Consider the following 14350-nt stretch of genomic DNA (forward strand, 5'->3'; position numbering starts at 1 on the left):
GCGGCTGCACATCATAAAGGAAGATTATGAAGACACTGGGCAAGTGAACACTCTAACACATATATTTTTTAATGGCGTTAACAACTCCCCTAAGATGTTCTCAATACCCTCTCTCCTGTTTTTTTTTTTCTCCTTTTCTTCTTAGAGGGTACTTGATGCAGTTCTTACATTTCCTTTTCAGAAATGTTGGTTCCATTTCTCACCTCTCCTTTGCCTGGCTGGAAAATAAAATGAAGCCCTTGGAGAGCATGACACCAGCTGGACCCTGCCCTCAGAGCCAGGCACTGAGAAAAAGCAGGTTAGCAGTGAAGTCCAGAACAGTCCTTGCACTCGATTTCTGAATCCTCATCTGCCAGAGCCACTACTGTCCAACATTCCCCTTAGCTCTGGGTCCATACTGGACCTACGATTTCCTCTCCCTAATACACACGCACACAAACACACACACACACGCCAACTCAGCAGAGGCCGCCAGAAATAATCCTGTTCTCTGCAAGTTTCAAAAGAATTCCCAGTACAGCCACTCATATGATAACAGAGTGAGACTGTTAAAAACTGAATTTGATTATGGTTAAAAAACCCAAATACCATACAAAAATAGGGCTAGTGCAATGAATGTTTTCTTAATGGGTTACATGCTTGGTTTGTCCATCTCTCTCTTCCTTTTCAAGTTGTCTTTGAAGTTCCCCTTCACACCGTCCCCTTTCTCCTTGGAAAGGAACAACTCACCATTAACACTAGAGACGACACCTCTTTCAGACAAATCAGATCAGTGTGTTCAAACCTGGACATACAAACGGTGACCCTGGAGCCAGTTCTTATGGACAAGTATCTCAGTCTCTTACTAACCACTGAAGTCTACGTTACTGCTGCTATGTGGGCAAACCAATGCCCAACAGACAAAAGGCCGAATATCAGTGGAACTGACATGAACCAGGCTGGCAAGCAGCAGATGTGATTGCTTCCACAGGTAGCAGCTGTAGGTATGCACAGTGCAACGTGCTGTGATCCTGAGAGCTGTAGGATTGGGCTTTGGGAATTCCACACCCTTGGGTTTTGGTATCTCACATCCAGACCCTCTTTTCAATGATCTGATTTTCTTTATTTCTTTCTTTATTTGGAGACATGGGGTCTTGCTATGTTAACCAGGCTGGTCTTGAACTCCTGGCTTCAAGAAATCCTCCTTCCTTGGCCTCCCAAAGTGCTAGGATTCCAGGCATGAGCCACTGTGTCTAGCCAATGATCCGATTTTAAAACAAACACAATAAAGTAGCGGCCTTCAGCATTCAATCTTTGTCCATGCTGGAGCAACAGTGAAATCCCTATTGAAACACAACCCCTTTTCTCTCCTCTGCCCCCTAATTTGTAACTATTTTTTAGAGGGGGGCAATGATTTTTTTTTCCTTCCTTCCTTTCTTTTTTTTTTGAAAAGGTTTTGCTCTGTTGCTCAGGCTGGAATGCAGTGGCGTGATCTTGGCTCACTGCAACCTGTGCCTCCTGGGCTCAAGTGATCCTCCCACCTCAGCCTCCCAAGTAGCTGGGACTACAGGTGCACGCCACCACACCTGGCTAATTTTTGTACTTTTTGTAGAGGTGGGGTTTTGCCATGTTGGCCAGGCTGGTCTTGAACAGGCCTCAGTGATCCACCCACCTTGGCCTCCCAGTGCTGGGATTACAGGCATGAGCCACTGCACCCAGCTTGGAAGGGGCAATGATTTAATGGCCCTTGTTGGTTTTGCTTCAACATCATCAATGAACATCATAATGAAATGACAAATGATACAACAGAAAGTTCTCAATCCTTAATGATTTTGATCAGATATCTAGGAAGGTGGAGGTTTAGAAATTTGGTGTCTAGGTATCAAAGGACATTTCAGTAAGAATAGAATTTCTCATATGACAAGAGAGGCACTTAAAGACTGGGATGGAAATGAGAAATAAGGTAAAAAAAAACAAAAACCTAAAACACTTATGCTGAAGAAATGAAGTGTTGAAGGAGTAATGTCACTTATTTACTCTCCCAACCTAGGGTTTCTTTCTCTTTTTTTTTTTTTTTTTTTTTTTTTGAGATGGAGTCTCACTCTGTCACCCAGGCTGGAGGGCAATGGGCCAATCTCGGCTCACTGCAACCTCCGCCTCCCGGGTTCAAGCGATTCTCCTGCCTCAGCCTCCTGAGTAGCTGGGATTATAGGCGCCTGCCACCATGCCTGGCTAATTTTTGTATTTTTAGTAGAGACGGAGTTTCACCATGTTGGCCAGGCTGGTCTCGAACTCCTGACCTCAAATGATCGACCAGCCTCGACCTCCCAAAGTGCTAGGATTACAGGTGTGAGCCACTGCGCCCTGACAACCTAGGGTTTTTGTAAGTCTCAAATAACTGTGTTCTGTGCAGCTTTCCTTTGTAAAAAGAAGTAAAGTACTAATAATGAACTTTTATCTTTAAATTTCAAGACTCACTCTTAAGAAAGGGAATGCCAAACGCTCCCACATTTCCATACCAACCAGCAAAGAAAACTCATGCGTGAGACCTACTCAGAGAGAACCAGTCCCTGCGCCCCCTGCTGGCCCTCCTGTAGCACTGATCCAATAAAACCCCACAGGGTTTCATGAGGGATATTTATGCAAGAGTGATATGTCAGAATGCAAAATGAGAACATTTGCATATAGTAGGCCCAGCCAGTAAGGGAATAGGTTAATTAGCCCAAGGCAGCACTAGGGAAGAAAAAGCAGCGGCATAAAAGTCCTTCCAAAGCCAAGTAAAATGTCAAACACATTCAGGAAGGGTCTATTAGCAATGCAAATGTAACACTGCCTGTACAATTGAATGCACAATACACAAAACTAGAAAACTCCTCTGAAGGTACTTCTTTAGGAAGCCAGCTTTTGTAAATTTGAAAAAGAATGCTGACTTGGTTCTCAGTAGTGCTCAGGTTTAGTTATACTGTTTATTTGAGAGACATCGGCTTAGTCAGCCCTGAAGACTCACCGGACTGGTCTTCTGCTAAATGATTGCTAAGACATATTGGCCTTAACACACAAATCCAAATTTATTCTTCTGAAAAGTTATCCATTGATAAACAGCATCTTTTCCAGAGATTGCCAATGAGAAATCAAGGACACAATGATTAAGACAAAAGCTGCAGCGACCTGGGGCCAAACTGATAAAAATTTCCACCCATCCTCCTCCTACATTTAGGGCTATTTACCAGTGCAGCACGGAGCAGACAGGGCTCTCTAACGCTGAGGTATGTGTCCCTTCTCTGGGCCCCCTAAGCTTTCAGTACTTATAAGGGGAAACACATGGGTAGAGATTGGGTCTTGCTGTATTTTCAAGGAACCACCAGAGGGCGCCCCAGGAAGGCACCACATTCCTGGTCTATCGGGTGATTATGGGACGAAACAACAAAGAAGTAACTTATGAAGGTGGACAGGTAGATTTGGAAAATAAGGAAGAGAGAAAAAGAAAAGAAAGAAGAAAAAAGAAAAAAGGAGAGTGGGATTTCTGCTCTTAGAGGCTCTAGTTGCAGACAACTGGCCTCTGTGTCCTGAATCGCGCTCCCAGGGGCACCCGAGGAGTTTATGTCTGGAAGCACCTGCCACAACAAAAGATTTCTTCCAAACATGGGGCCATGCACAATTATATCAATGCCAAATTACCAGAGAGCCACATATGCAGATCGCACTGTTTAAATATTACTATTGGAAAAGGGAAATTGGAGGGGGAGTTAATAGATGAATCAAGGCAAATTTGTTTAGAGTTTGCTACCTATGGTTTGCCTGATAATCACTGTTCTCAATAAATTCATCTTAAGCCGCTTTAGAGCTACATTAACTGTCTCTCTATCATAATTTCTAAATTTAGCCCAGTGGTATAAGGCTTTGCTAGTCGAAGTGTGGTCCTCCGACCCATGACATCAGCATCCTCTGCAAGTTTGCTGGAAATGCAGACTCTGAGGCCCCACCCAGACCTGCATTTTAACAAGATATCCAGATGATTCTATGAACAGTAAGGTTTGAGAAACCCTAGTATCTATCAGATTAAATTTTCTACTGCTAAACTCTTAAGCAAATTAAACATCTCTAGCCTCTTCCTAATGGAGCAGGCACTAGGAAACCAAACTAGGTGTTGTACGTAAACACAGAGTTGATGGGGCCTTGGAGATAAACATCTAATATTTAGGTGATGCTCCACTGCTTCCTCTGGGGTCATCTAAACCTAATATAGCTGCAAATAACAAATGCTGCTTTTCTTCTGGTTCTTTAAGCAACTGCAGAGAAATATACTTTAAAAAGGCTATTATCATAAATTTTATACACAACTCAATCATTCCCAGGAAGAAAAATGAAATTTAACAAAGGAAGTTCCACACTTATATCTTTGCTATAATTTCGTTTCGAGAAATTTTTTGCTATTACCATGGATTCAGACTGCTTGAGAAGTGATAGGAAAGTGAGACGCTTCTGTGCTAGGGATGTGGGGAATATCTGCCCACTGACTGCAAGTCCAGTAAATAGCAGCCAACTGCTCGGAATGGAAGATGCTCTTAGAATTTGATATATAAAGTCCTAAAAATACATCTTAAACCTAGGGCAAGAAAATGGGTTGCTTTGCCTACACCCCCAATCTAGTTTCTCAGTTTGAATGAACCCATGGCTGCCTGGCCTGTATGTCTATGGACAAACAGGGCACGGTTTCAGCTTTAAAGAAGAGGAAGAGCAGGCTGATGAGCTTGTGCCAGGACTGGAAAAACTATGTATGTGAACACTGATGAGGGCAGAATACCTGGGTGTGAGGACAGAGGTTACTTGGGCATGGCAAGGATTCTCAAAGTGCTGACTCACCAATCTCCTTCCAGTTTTATTACATCACTAAACTGGAAGGCCTGTGTGGTGCACTGGAAGAAAGCACTTCATTTTGGCCAAGCATTAAAAACAGGTCCAAACCCGACATCCTTGGAGTATCTAGAATGGAGAAAGGTGGGTTGGATGATAGCTATAATTAGATGCCTTTATGGTTGACTGAACAGGCACGCTCCCAAAGTGGATCACACATTCATTCATCAAACACTCATTCCGTTTCTAGTATGTACGATGGGGACCTCAATTGTTCAATGTCAGTGTGAAGCAAATGGTATTGCCAGAACTCTATTTTTAGTTCTGTTCTATTCAATACTAATACAGTGTTTCGGTTATCATATTTCGAAGTAACAGAAGGCTGGAAGGGATATATGTTGCAATTAAGATTCAAATATATCTTAAGAAGCTGGAAGTGATGGTACAGAACCAGGAAAATTAAGATCAATGAGAATAAATGTAAATGCCTGCCCTTGGTTTCAACAGCTCAATTAGCCTAGTAGCACGGTTGAAGAGATCTGGTTTAATAATGGTTTCAATGAAAGAGCCCAGGAAGTTTTTGTTTGACTATACACTCAATATGAACAACCGTTTGGTAGGGTTCTTAAAAAGTGTAGTAATTATAAGCTTCATTTAAAAAAATATAATGTTCAGGTTGGGTTCAGTGGCTCACACCTGTAATCCCAGCACTTTGGGAGCCCAGGAGCTCAAGGCCAGCCTGGACAACATATCGAGATCCTGTCTCTACAAAAAATAAAAAAAATTAGCTAGGCATGGTGGTTCGCATCTGTGGTCCTAGCTACTCAGGAGGCTAAGGCAGGAGGATCGCTTGAGCCCAGGAGGTGAGGCTGCAGTGAGCCATGATTGCTCCACTGCACCCCAGCCTGGGTGATAAAGCAAGACCCTGTCTCAAGAAAAGAGAAAGCAAGCAATGTTCAGAATAAGGGAATAAATACTGCAACTATAGATGGCACGGGTAAAGCCACAGTTGAAATCCTGCTGCAAAGGCATGTGGGAAGGATGGGGCATGTCTAGGGGGAGTGATCAGTTGCGCAAGAGGTCTGGAGGCAAGCAGGTGAGTAACAGCTGAGACAACTGGGAATGAGTGCCCTGGGGAAGGACAGAAAAAGCTGCAGCATTAGGAAGCAATGAGAATGGTTAAAAATGGACTGGGCTGCCTCATGAGTCAGGGATCTCTGGGTCACCCCAAGGGTCAGGATAGAAACTCAGGGATATGGGGTAGGGGTCCCTGCTCTGGTTGGGTGTTCGAGCTACTTACTCTACATTTTTTTGCCATTAGGAACATTCTGAGACTGTGATTCCACTCTGTGTCAAGGTGGCTGGCTTGTCATCCCGGCCTACTGTCACAGTTTCTTCTTGCTGCGTCCTCAGTGGAAACTGACTATTGACCTTCTCTTCCATGTCTATCTAGCGTGGAGCTTCATGGGGCAGGCCTCTTGGTCCAAAATGAGGAGGCTCCTGAAGGGGACTGAAGGCCCTGTCTAGGGACATCCAGGCCAGAAACCACCAGAGAGGCGAGCTGGGACCTGGCACAACTTTGTAGAAGATGCTGTCTGAGAGCCTCACCCCAACACTCTCGGGTTTCCCTTCTTGGCTCTGCACCCCTGGGACATGGGATTTTGCTCTTCACAGAAGTGTGGTGAGTGAGAAGAGAAAAAGCATGAAATGAAAGCTCATAATCCAAGCTAGAAGGAGTCCACACGAGGGCCTAAGGACACAAAAAATAGACAAATTTTATGTATCTTAATTTTTATCATGAATAAGGAAGGACAGTGGGTTGAATGGTAGATCCCTAAAAGTTATGCCCACTCAGAACCAGGGAATGGCTTTATTTGGAAAAAGGGTCTTTGCAGATGTAATTATGGATTTGGAAATGAGATCATGCGGATGATCCAGGTGGGCCCTCAATTCAAAGACAAATGTCCTTATAAGAGAAAGGCAGAGAAAGATGTGAGATGTACAGAGGCGAAGGCCCTGTGGAGGCAGAGGCAGAGAGACTGGAATGACGCAGTCCCAAGCCAAGGATCACCCGAAGCTACTAGAAGCAGGAAGAAGCAAGGAAAGATTCTCCCCTAGAGCCTTTGAAGGGAGCATGGCCCCACCAGCACCTTAATTTTAGACTTCAAGCCTCCAGGAGTGTTGGAGAATACTTTTCTGTTGTTTTAAGCCACCATATGTTTTGGTAATTTATTATGGCAGCCCTAAGAAACTAATCCAAATATCTTCCATTTATTGATTATTTATTATTATACATGCCAAGAACCTTACTTAAATATCTCATTTACTCTTCATAACAAATTTGTGAAGTTTGTATTATTATCTCCATTTTCCAGATAAGGACACTGAGGTTTTCCCAAGGCCACATAGTCAGAGGTAAAACTAGCACTGGAAATCACTTTCTTAGTCTACCCAACCATGATGCGGGTTACACTCGCATCCTGGCTATGGCGATGGCAGCCTCATAGAAAATATGCCTATTTATTTTTCATGTAGAAAAGGGACAGAATGCACAGGGATAAGTAGGGGAAAAGATGTCTAGGGGACCTCTGCACCACACTGACATTAATCAAGGACTGCAGCTGGTGAGACGTTCAGTAAGGAAGAGACTGATCAGTGACCAAGGAAGAGAGGTCAGGATGTTTGTATTTCCCAGGCAATTGAGCAGGGGACCTCAGGCCCAGCAGCCAAGTTCAAGACCACCTACCCAATTGTGATCCAGGCCACAGGACTGGTGAGACTGCAGAAGGAGCCTCTGGCACAGGTCGGACGTGAGGAACTGAGAGCACTAATATGCTTTTGAAACAAGCTCTCTCTCTCTAGTGTCACAAGAACCAAGTTCAAGCCTGCAACCTGGCACAGGCTCCCCTGAGTCTGTGGCAGCCAGCAGCACACACCACATTTTCCTTTTCTTTGAGGCAAGACCTTCCTGGGGGTGGTTGGGTCAGCGGAATCTGCCACTACCACTGCCAGCTGGGATTGCAGTGGGTCAAGGAAAGGCAGGAGAAAAGTGGCCCCACTACTTATATTATCAGCACCACTAATAGTAGTGTTTTCTGACTCCATGCATCTATAGACTTTTTTGGCAATGGATACGACTATACTTGAAGCAATGATTAAAACATTTAAATCCACCCAAAATAATAGTCTCATTTGGGTGGTCGCTGGCTTGGGTAGCTCTGCCACCAGTGTGGAGTTGTTCTTCGATTAAGGGCCTTGAAGGGGAGGCTGGAAAGAATTCCTCGAGACGCACAGCTGCACTGGCTGCCATTCTGCTGACCTTGTCTGCTTGGCACGTCATTAAATTGCTGTCTCCCTTATCCCTAAGTGGGGCTGAGTGATTTGCTACTACCTGTCCACATAATGGAGGGTCAGGCTTCATCAATTCTTAGATTTCTGGCTTCTGCCATTGCTATTCGTAGTGAGCAGATGACAGTTCTGGGGGTGCAGTTAGTGAGCTCTGCCACCCCTGGAAACATCAGGACATCGGCCATGTGGCTGAGGTCTCCCTGCGTGGCTCACGGCACATGTCCGTGAGCGCTGGAGGATCCGCCTGGATGCGGAAGGAGGAGGGGTGGGGCCACAGCTGGGCTGGGCCATCCCTAGAAGCCGGCTCACATGGAAAACGCGCTGCAGTGGCTGTGTAGCCAGTGTCTCTGGCGGCCTGCCCGTGCCGGAATTCCTGGAAAGGCTCAAGATGGAAAAATAACCATCTGGATCCAAGCTGGTCCCAAATGAATTGTCTGACAGAGGTTGAGTTGGAGTTTTTAAGAAAAGCTGGAAATGCCTTTCTGTCAAGACCTTTCCTGATTCAATACATAAGCAAATACTTTTTTGCTTTAAAGCATAGTGCATTCCAGGTTAGCTACCCGGGGGCACCCACGTTTCTGTTTATCCACCACTCTGGTTGAAGGCTGGGAACAGTTACACAGATGCTTTCCACACTGCCTGGAGTTAGTGGTTCTCATCCCAGTCCAGACTAACTTGTTTCAAAGTGAGAGGAAGTGGGCCCTCTTCATTATCTTATTTCAGGGACTGATGCGAGAAGATGAAAAGCATTGGACAAGGTAACCCAGTTAGAACTGGGGTCAGGAGGATGAGAACATGTCACTTTGACTCTCACTTGAATGTTTCTTACCGCCACTGTGATAGATCTCACTACACGATGCACGAAGCATTCACATCCACTGTCCTATTTAGAATATCAAGATAAATATTAATATTATTATTACTAACAATGATGATAATAGATCAATAATATTCTACTACTATTACTGCTAAGGACACACACAATTGTAGTTAGAGTAGGCTATGGTGTAAGGTAGAGAACAAGTTGAAACCTTGGCTTTACCCCAAACCACCTATGTTATCCATTTTTAAAAATATAATTTTGGCCGGGCGTGGTGGCTCATGCTTGCAATCCCAGCACTTCAGGAGGCCAAGGCAGGCGGATCGCGAGGTCAGGAGATCGAGACCATCCTGGATAACACGGTGAAACCCTGTCTCTACTAAAAATACAAAAAATGAGCCAGGCGTGGTGGTGGTCGCCTGTAGTCTCAGCCACAAGGGAGGCTAAGGCAGGAGAATCGCTTGAACCCGGGAGGCAGAGGTTGCAGCGAGCTGAGATCACACCACTACACTCCAGCCTGGGTGACACAGCGAGACTCCGTCTCAAAATACTAATAATAATTTTAATTTTACTTACAATTATACATGTGCTCCAGTTTAATGAGGCAAAAATTTCATTTCAACAATGTGTAAAGTTGTAATCTCTGCCTTTAAAATGGGGAAGAATTAACATGCACAGTGCCTAGTATAACACACACTCAGTGCATGGTCGCCATTATAGTTATAATTCAATAAATATTTCCTCATGAATTCTCAGTGATCACCCACACTTATCTGTTGCTCATCTCTCCTGGCCATGATGTAATCAATACAACACCTTCAAACTATCAATTCTTTCAAACATCTTTTTTCCTCACATCTGTGATAGAAAAAGAGGAAGTGATGGGTGTTTGAGAGTTCATTTTTTTCTTCACTTGATAGATGGGATAATATTTATAAGTGCCCAATGTGCAGACCCCTATGCACACCAACAAGAAGGAAGGCAATTCAGCACACAAGCAGAATAAACAGAAAGCTCAGACGCTAAACTCAAGGGTGGCATTTCCAGGGAAGGGTTAAGTGCAATGCCTCCGTGTTTCACCCTGCCTGCTTTCCACAATACTTTTTGGATGAGTAATTCCCAAGACGCATGGTGGGGAAATGCAGAATCCTCCTTCCACATCCCGCAGGAAAGGCTGCCAGCTGTCTACCCGCACACACACTCACAAGCTTCACCACACAACACGATGCAAAGTGCCAGCAACCGCTCCAGAAGGCCGAGGCTGGATCCTGCCAGCCACCAGGGGGCTGGGTTTCCAGGACATTAGACAGCCCCAGTCTACAACAGAGAACATAAAACTCTCCATCAAGTCAGGAAAAATGTCTTGTGGGAACTGAGGTACTCTGGGAGGGTCTTAAGCTATTCATTGTCCTTGGTGTGGCTGAATGAAAGCAAAGCCAATGCCTCCAGATAATTCATAAGCTAACCAGCTGTTCCTCCAGGTGTCACACATTGGCTTCCCTTCTATGGTGGTTTCAGTCACTGAGACACTGCACAATTCAATGCTCTCGACTGCAAAGACCCCAAGACCTCCTGGCACCCAGGCTCCCTAAGGCACAGCAGGCAGGACAAGTCACGATGCTTACTTTGTGCAGGCTACAGCAATGCTTTACATATAAGTAACAAGCATATGATCACCCCATTTCAAAGACAAGGACACTGAAGCTCAGAGTGTAAGTCACTTGCCTAAGACTACACGGCTAAAAAAGGGCAGAAACAACACACAAAAAATCCTAATACGAAAACTTGGGATCTAGTTCTTGGGTTGTGTAGTGGGTCACTAGTGTGTAGTGAACAATTTTTTTTCTTTTTTGAGACGGAGTCTCACTCTGTCACCAGGCTGCAGTGCAGTGGCATGATCTTGGCTCACTGCAACCTCTGCGTCCTGGGTTCAAGCAATTCTCCTGCCTCAGCCTTCCAAGAAGCTGGGACTACACGTGCATGCCACCATGGCCAGCTAATTTTTGTATTTTTAGTAGAGACACGGTTTCACCATGCTGGCCAGGATGGTCTCTATCTCTTGACCTTGCGATCCGCCCACTTCAGCCTCCCAAAGTGCTGGGATTACAGGTATGAGTCACCGCACCTGACCATGAAAAATTTAACCTCACCCAAACTGAGGTCTGGCCTTTGCCCCCACCTGTAGGGAGGTGATCTCTCGGCCTCTGGAATGTCCTGCCTTATAGGAGTATGTTTATTTGCCTGGGGAGATTGGCCACCGGATGGAGTAACAATGTGATTTATGATGGGGGCTTTGGGCCATGAGGTATACATTCCAACCTCAGACGAACTAATAATGAAAGATATTTGCCTGATCTCCAGGAGGGCCTAGGGACTAGAGGTCAGTCATGAGGACAGTAGCAATTGAGCTCCAATAAAAACTCTAGACGCTGAGGCTCACATGAGCTTCCCTGGTTGGCTATTCTCCAGGGGTACTGTCACACATCATGGCTGGGAGGAGGTAATGTTGTTCATGACTTCATGGGCAGAGGGCAACAGAAGCCCCATGTCTGGACCCCTCCAGACCTCTCCTATATGCCTCTTACCCTGGCTAAGTTTAACATGTGTCCTACATGTATCCTTTCCCTGTAATAACTATAACCATGAGTAGAACAGCTTTCAGTGAGTTCTGTGAGTCCTTTTACTGAATTATCAAAACGGAGGGTGGTCTGGGAAACCCCCTGAACTTGCAATTCGTGGTGCAGGCACTGCTCTCTCTAACGTTGTAGTTGGTCACCTTCTTATAGCTAGTGATGGTTATACACTTAAATAGGCCAAGTAATAAAATATAACAACGTTGAAATAACATCCATCAGCGTTCAGTGATAAGAATGCCTTGTGAAACAACAATTAGGTTAATCTAAATTGGTGTACCCCAAAACTGTGGCCAGGAAACAGGCAGATGTGTGGTACAGAAAGGAACAGGGATATATACTATTCATTGTAATGTCACCAGGGCCAAAGGCTCAGAGAAAGCCTCCCTGTGGAAATCTCCCCAATGGCACACCCATGTAAGAAGCACTGAGTGGATCAATTTTTGGGGTACAGAGTTCAAAGTGTTGGAGCAATGGGGGGAACACATCAGCTAACTTCTGGTGTCTTAATATCCTCAGCCCACTGAGTGAAACTGACTTACTAGAAATCTACCATGGTCATTGAATACTGAACATCCCAACAGACCAAATGGAGGAGTTGGCTCCCGCACTCAGCTCTCCAGATTTTGGGGACATATTTCCTCCACAATACAGAGGAGGAGCACATGTACCTGGGACACTACTGGTTTCACTGTGTTTGTGGTCATGCTGAATAATGGTGTATCAGTGGCAGCAGCTCCTGGCTGAGAGACCAGAACCCTTGCAGCCTTAGTACTAGGGCCATACTCTCTCACCTGCAGAATAAGAAATCAATGCTGACGGCACATCAGACTCACCCAGGAAGCTTTTAAAAACACCAATGTCCAGATCTACCCCAGACCAACTGAACAAGAATCCCTAGATGTTGGGACCACCACTGGCATTTTAGGAAATGCACCAGGGGATTCTAATGTGCAGCCAGAGGTGAGAACCTCTGGTATAGAGGATTTTTTTTTTTTTTTTTTTTTTTCTGAGACAGAGTTTTGCTCTGTCCCCTGGGCTGGAATGCAGTGGCGTGATCTCGGCTCACTGCAAGCTCCGCCTCCTGGGATCACACCATTTCCCTGCTTCAGCCTCCCGAGTAGCTGGGACTACAGGCACCCGCCACCACGCCCGACTAATTTTTTTGTATTTTTAGTAGAGATGGGATTTCACCGTGTTAGCCAGGATGGTCTTGATCTCCTGACCTCTTGATCTACCTGCCTCGGCCTCCCAAAGTACTGGGATTACAGGCGTAAGCCACTGCACCTGGCCTGTATAGAGGATCTTTAAGCCCCCTAACTCCATCTGTCCTTGGCAGTATGTCTCAGTGATTTTTTTTTTGGAGACGGAGTCTCTCTCTGTCACCCAGGCTGGAGTGCAATGGGTGCAGTCTCGGCTCACTGCACCTCCCAGGTTCAAGTGATTCTCCTGCCTCAGCCTCCCAAGTAGTTGGGATTACAGGTGCCTGCCACCATACCTGGCTATTTTATTTTTATTTTTAGTAGAGACGGGGTTTTACCATGTTGGCCAGGCTGGTCTCGAACTCCTGACCTGAGGCGATCCACCCACCTTGGCCTCCCAAAGTGCTGGAATTACAGGTGTGAGCCACTGAGCCTGGCCTGTCTCGGTGATTTTAATTACAGCAGCCAATCCTTTTCTCCACTTTGCCAACACAAAAGTCGTGTTCTAACCTCCTTTAATCATACTTAAAATTATATGCTATGTCCACAATGAGACACCACTTCACACTCATTAAGATGGACATTATATTCTTTTTTTAAAAAAAAAAACAAAAAAAAATGGAAAATAGCAAGTGTTGGTGGAGATCGGGAAACTAGAACCTATGTGCATCATTGGTGGGAACGTAAAATGATGCAGCTGCATGGAAAACATTTTGGCAGTTCCTCAAAATGTTAAATATAGAATTACCGTATGACTCAGCAATTCCACGTCTGGATATCTACCACAAACCATGAAAGCAGGGACTCAGATATTCCACACCCGTGTTCATAGTAGCATTGTGCACACGAGCCAAAAGGTGTCAACAACCCAATGATCATCAACAGATGAATAAACTTTAAAAATGTGGTATATCCTTATGACGGGCTATTATTCATCCCCCTCTCCTTACAAAGGAATGACATTCTGTTACATGCTACGACATGAATAAATCTTCAAACATTATGCTAAGTGAAAGAAGCCAGACACAAAAGAACAATATCATATGATTCCCCTTCTATGAGGAATCTAGAATAGTCAAATTCGGAGACAGAGCATAGAACTGGCGTTAGCAGGAGCTGGGAGGAGGGGGCAATGGGAGTTGTTTAACGGGTCCAGAATTTCAGTTTGGTATGATGGAAACATTCTGGAGAGAGATGGTGGTGATGGCTGAACAAGAATGTGCCACTTAACTGTGCACGTAAAAATGATTAAGATGGTAAATTTCATATTATGCATATTTTGTCACCAGTCAAAAATTTTAAAAAATAAGTATGTCATGGCTGGGCGCCTTGGCTCACACCTGTAATCCCAGCACTTTGGGAGGCTGAGGTGGGTAGATCATGAGGTCAGGAGATTAAGACCATCCTGGCTAACACGGTGAAACGCTGTCTCTACTAAAAAACAGAAAAAATTAGCCGGGCGTGGTGGTGGGCGCCTGTAGTCCCAGCTACTTGAGAGGCTGAGACAGCAGAAC

The sequence above is a fragment of the Pongo abelii genome, chromosome 5, assembly GCF_028885655.2.
Source record: "Pongo abelii isolate AG06213 chromosome 5, NHGRI_mPonAbe1-v2.0_pri, whole genome shotgun sequence".
Lineage (NCBI taxonomy): Eukaryota > Metazoa > Chordata > Mammalia > Primates > Hominidae > Pongo > Pongo abelii.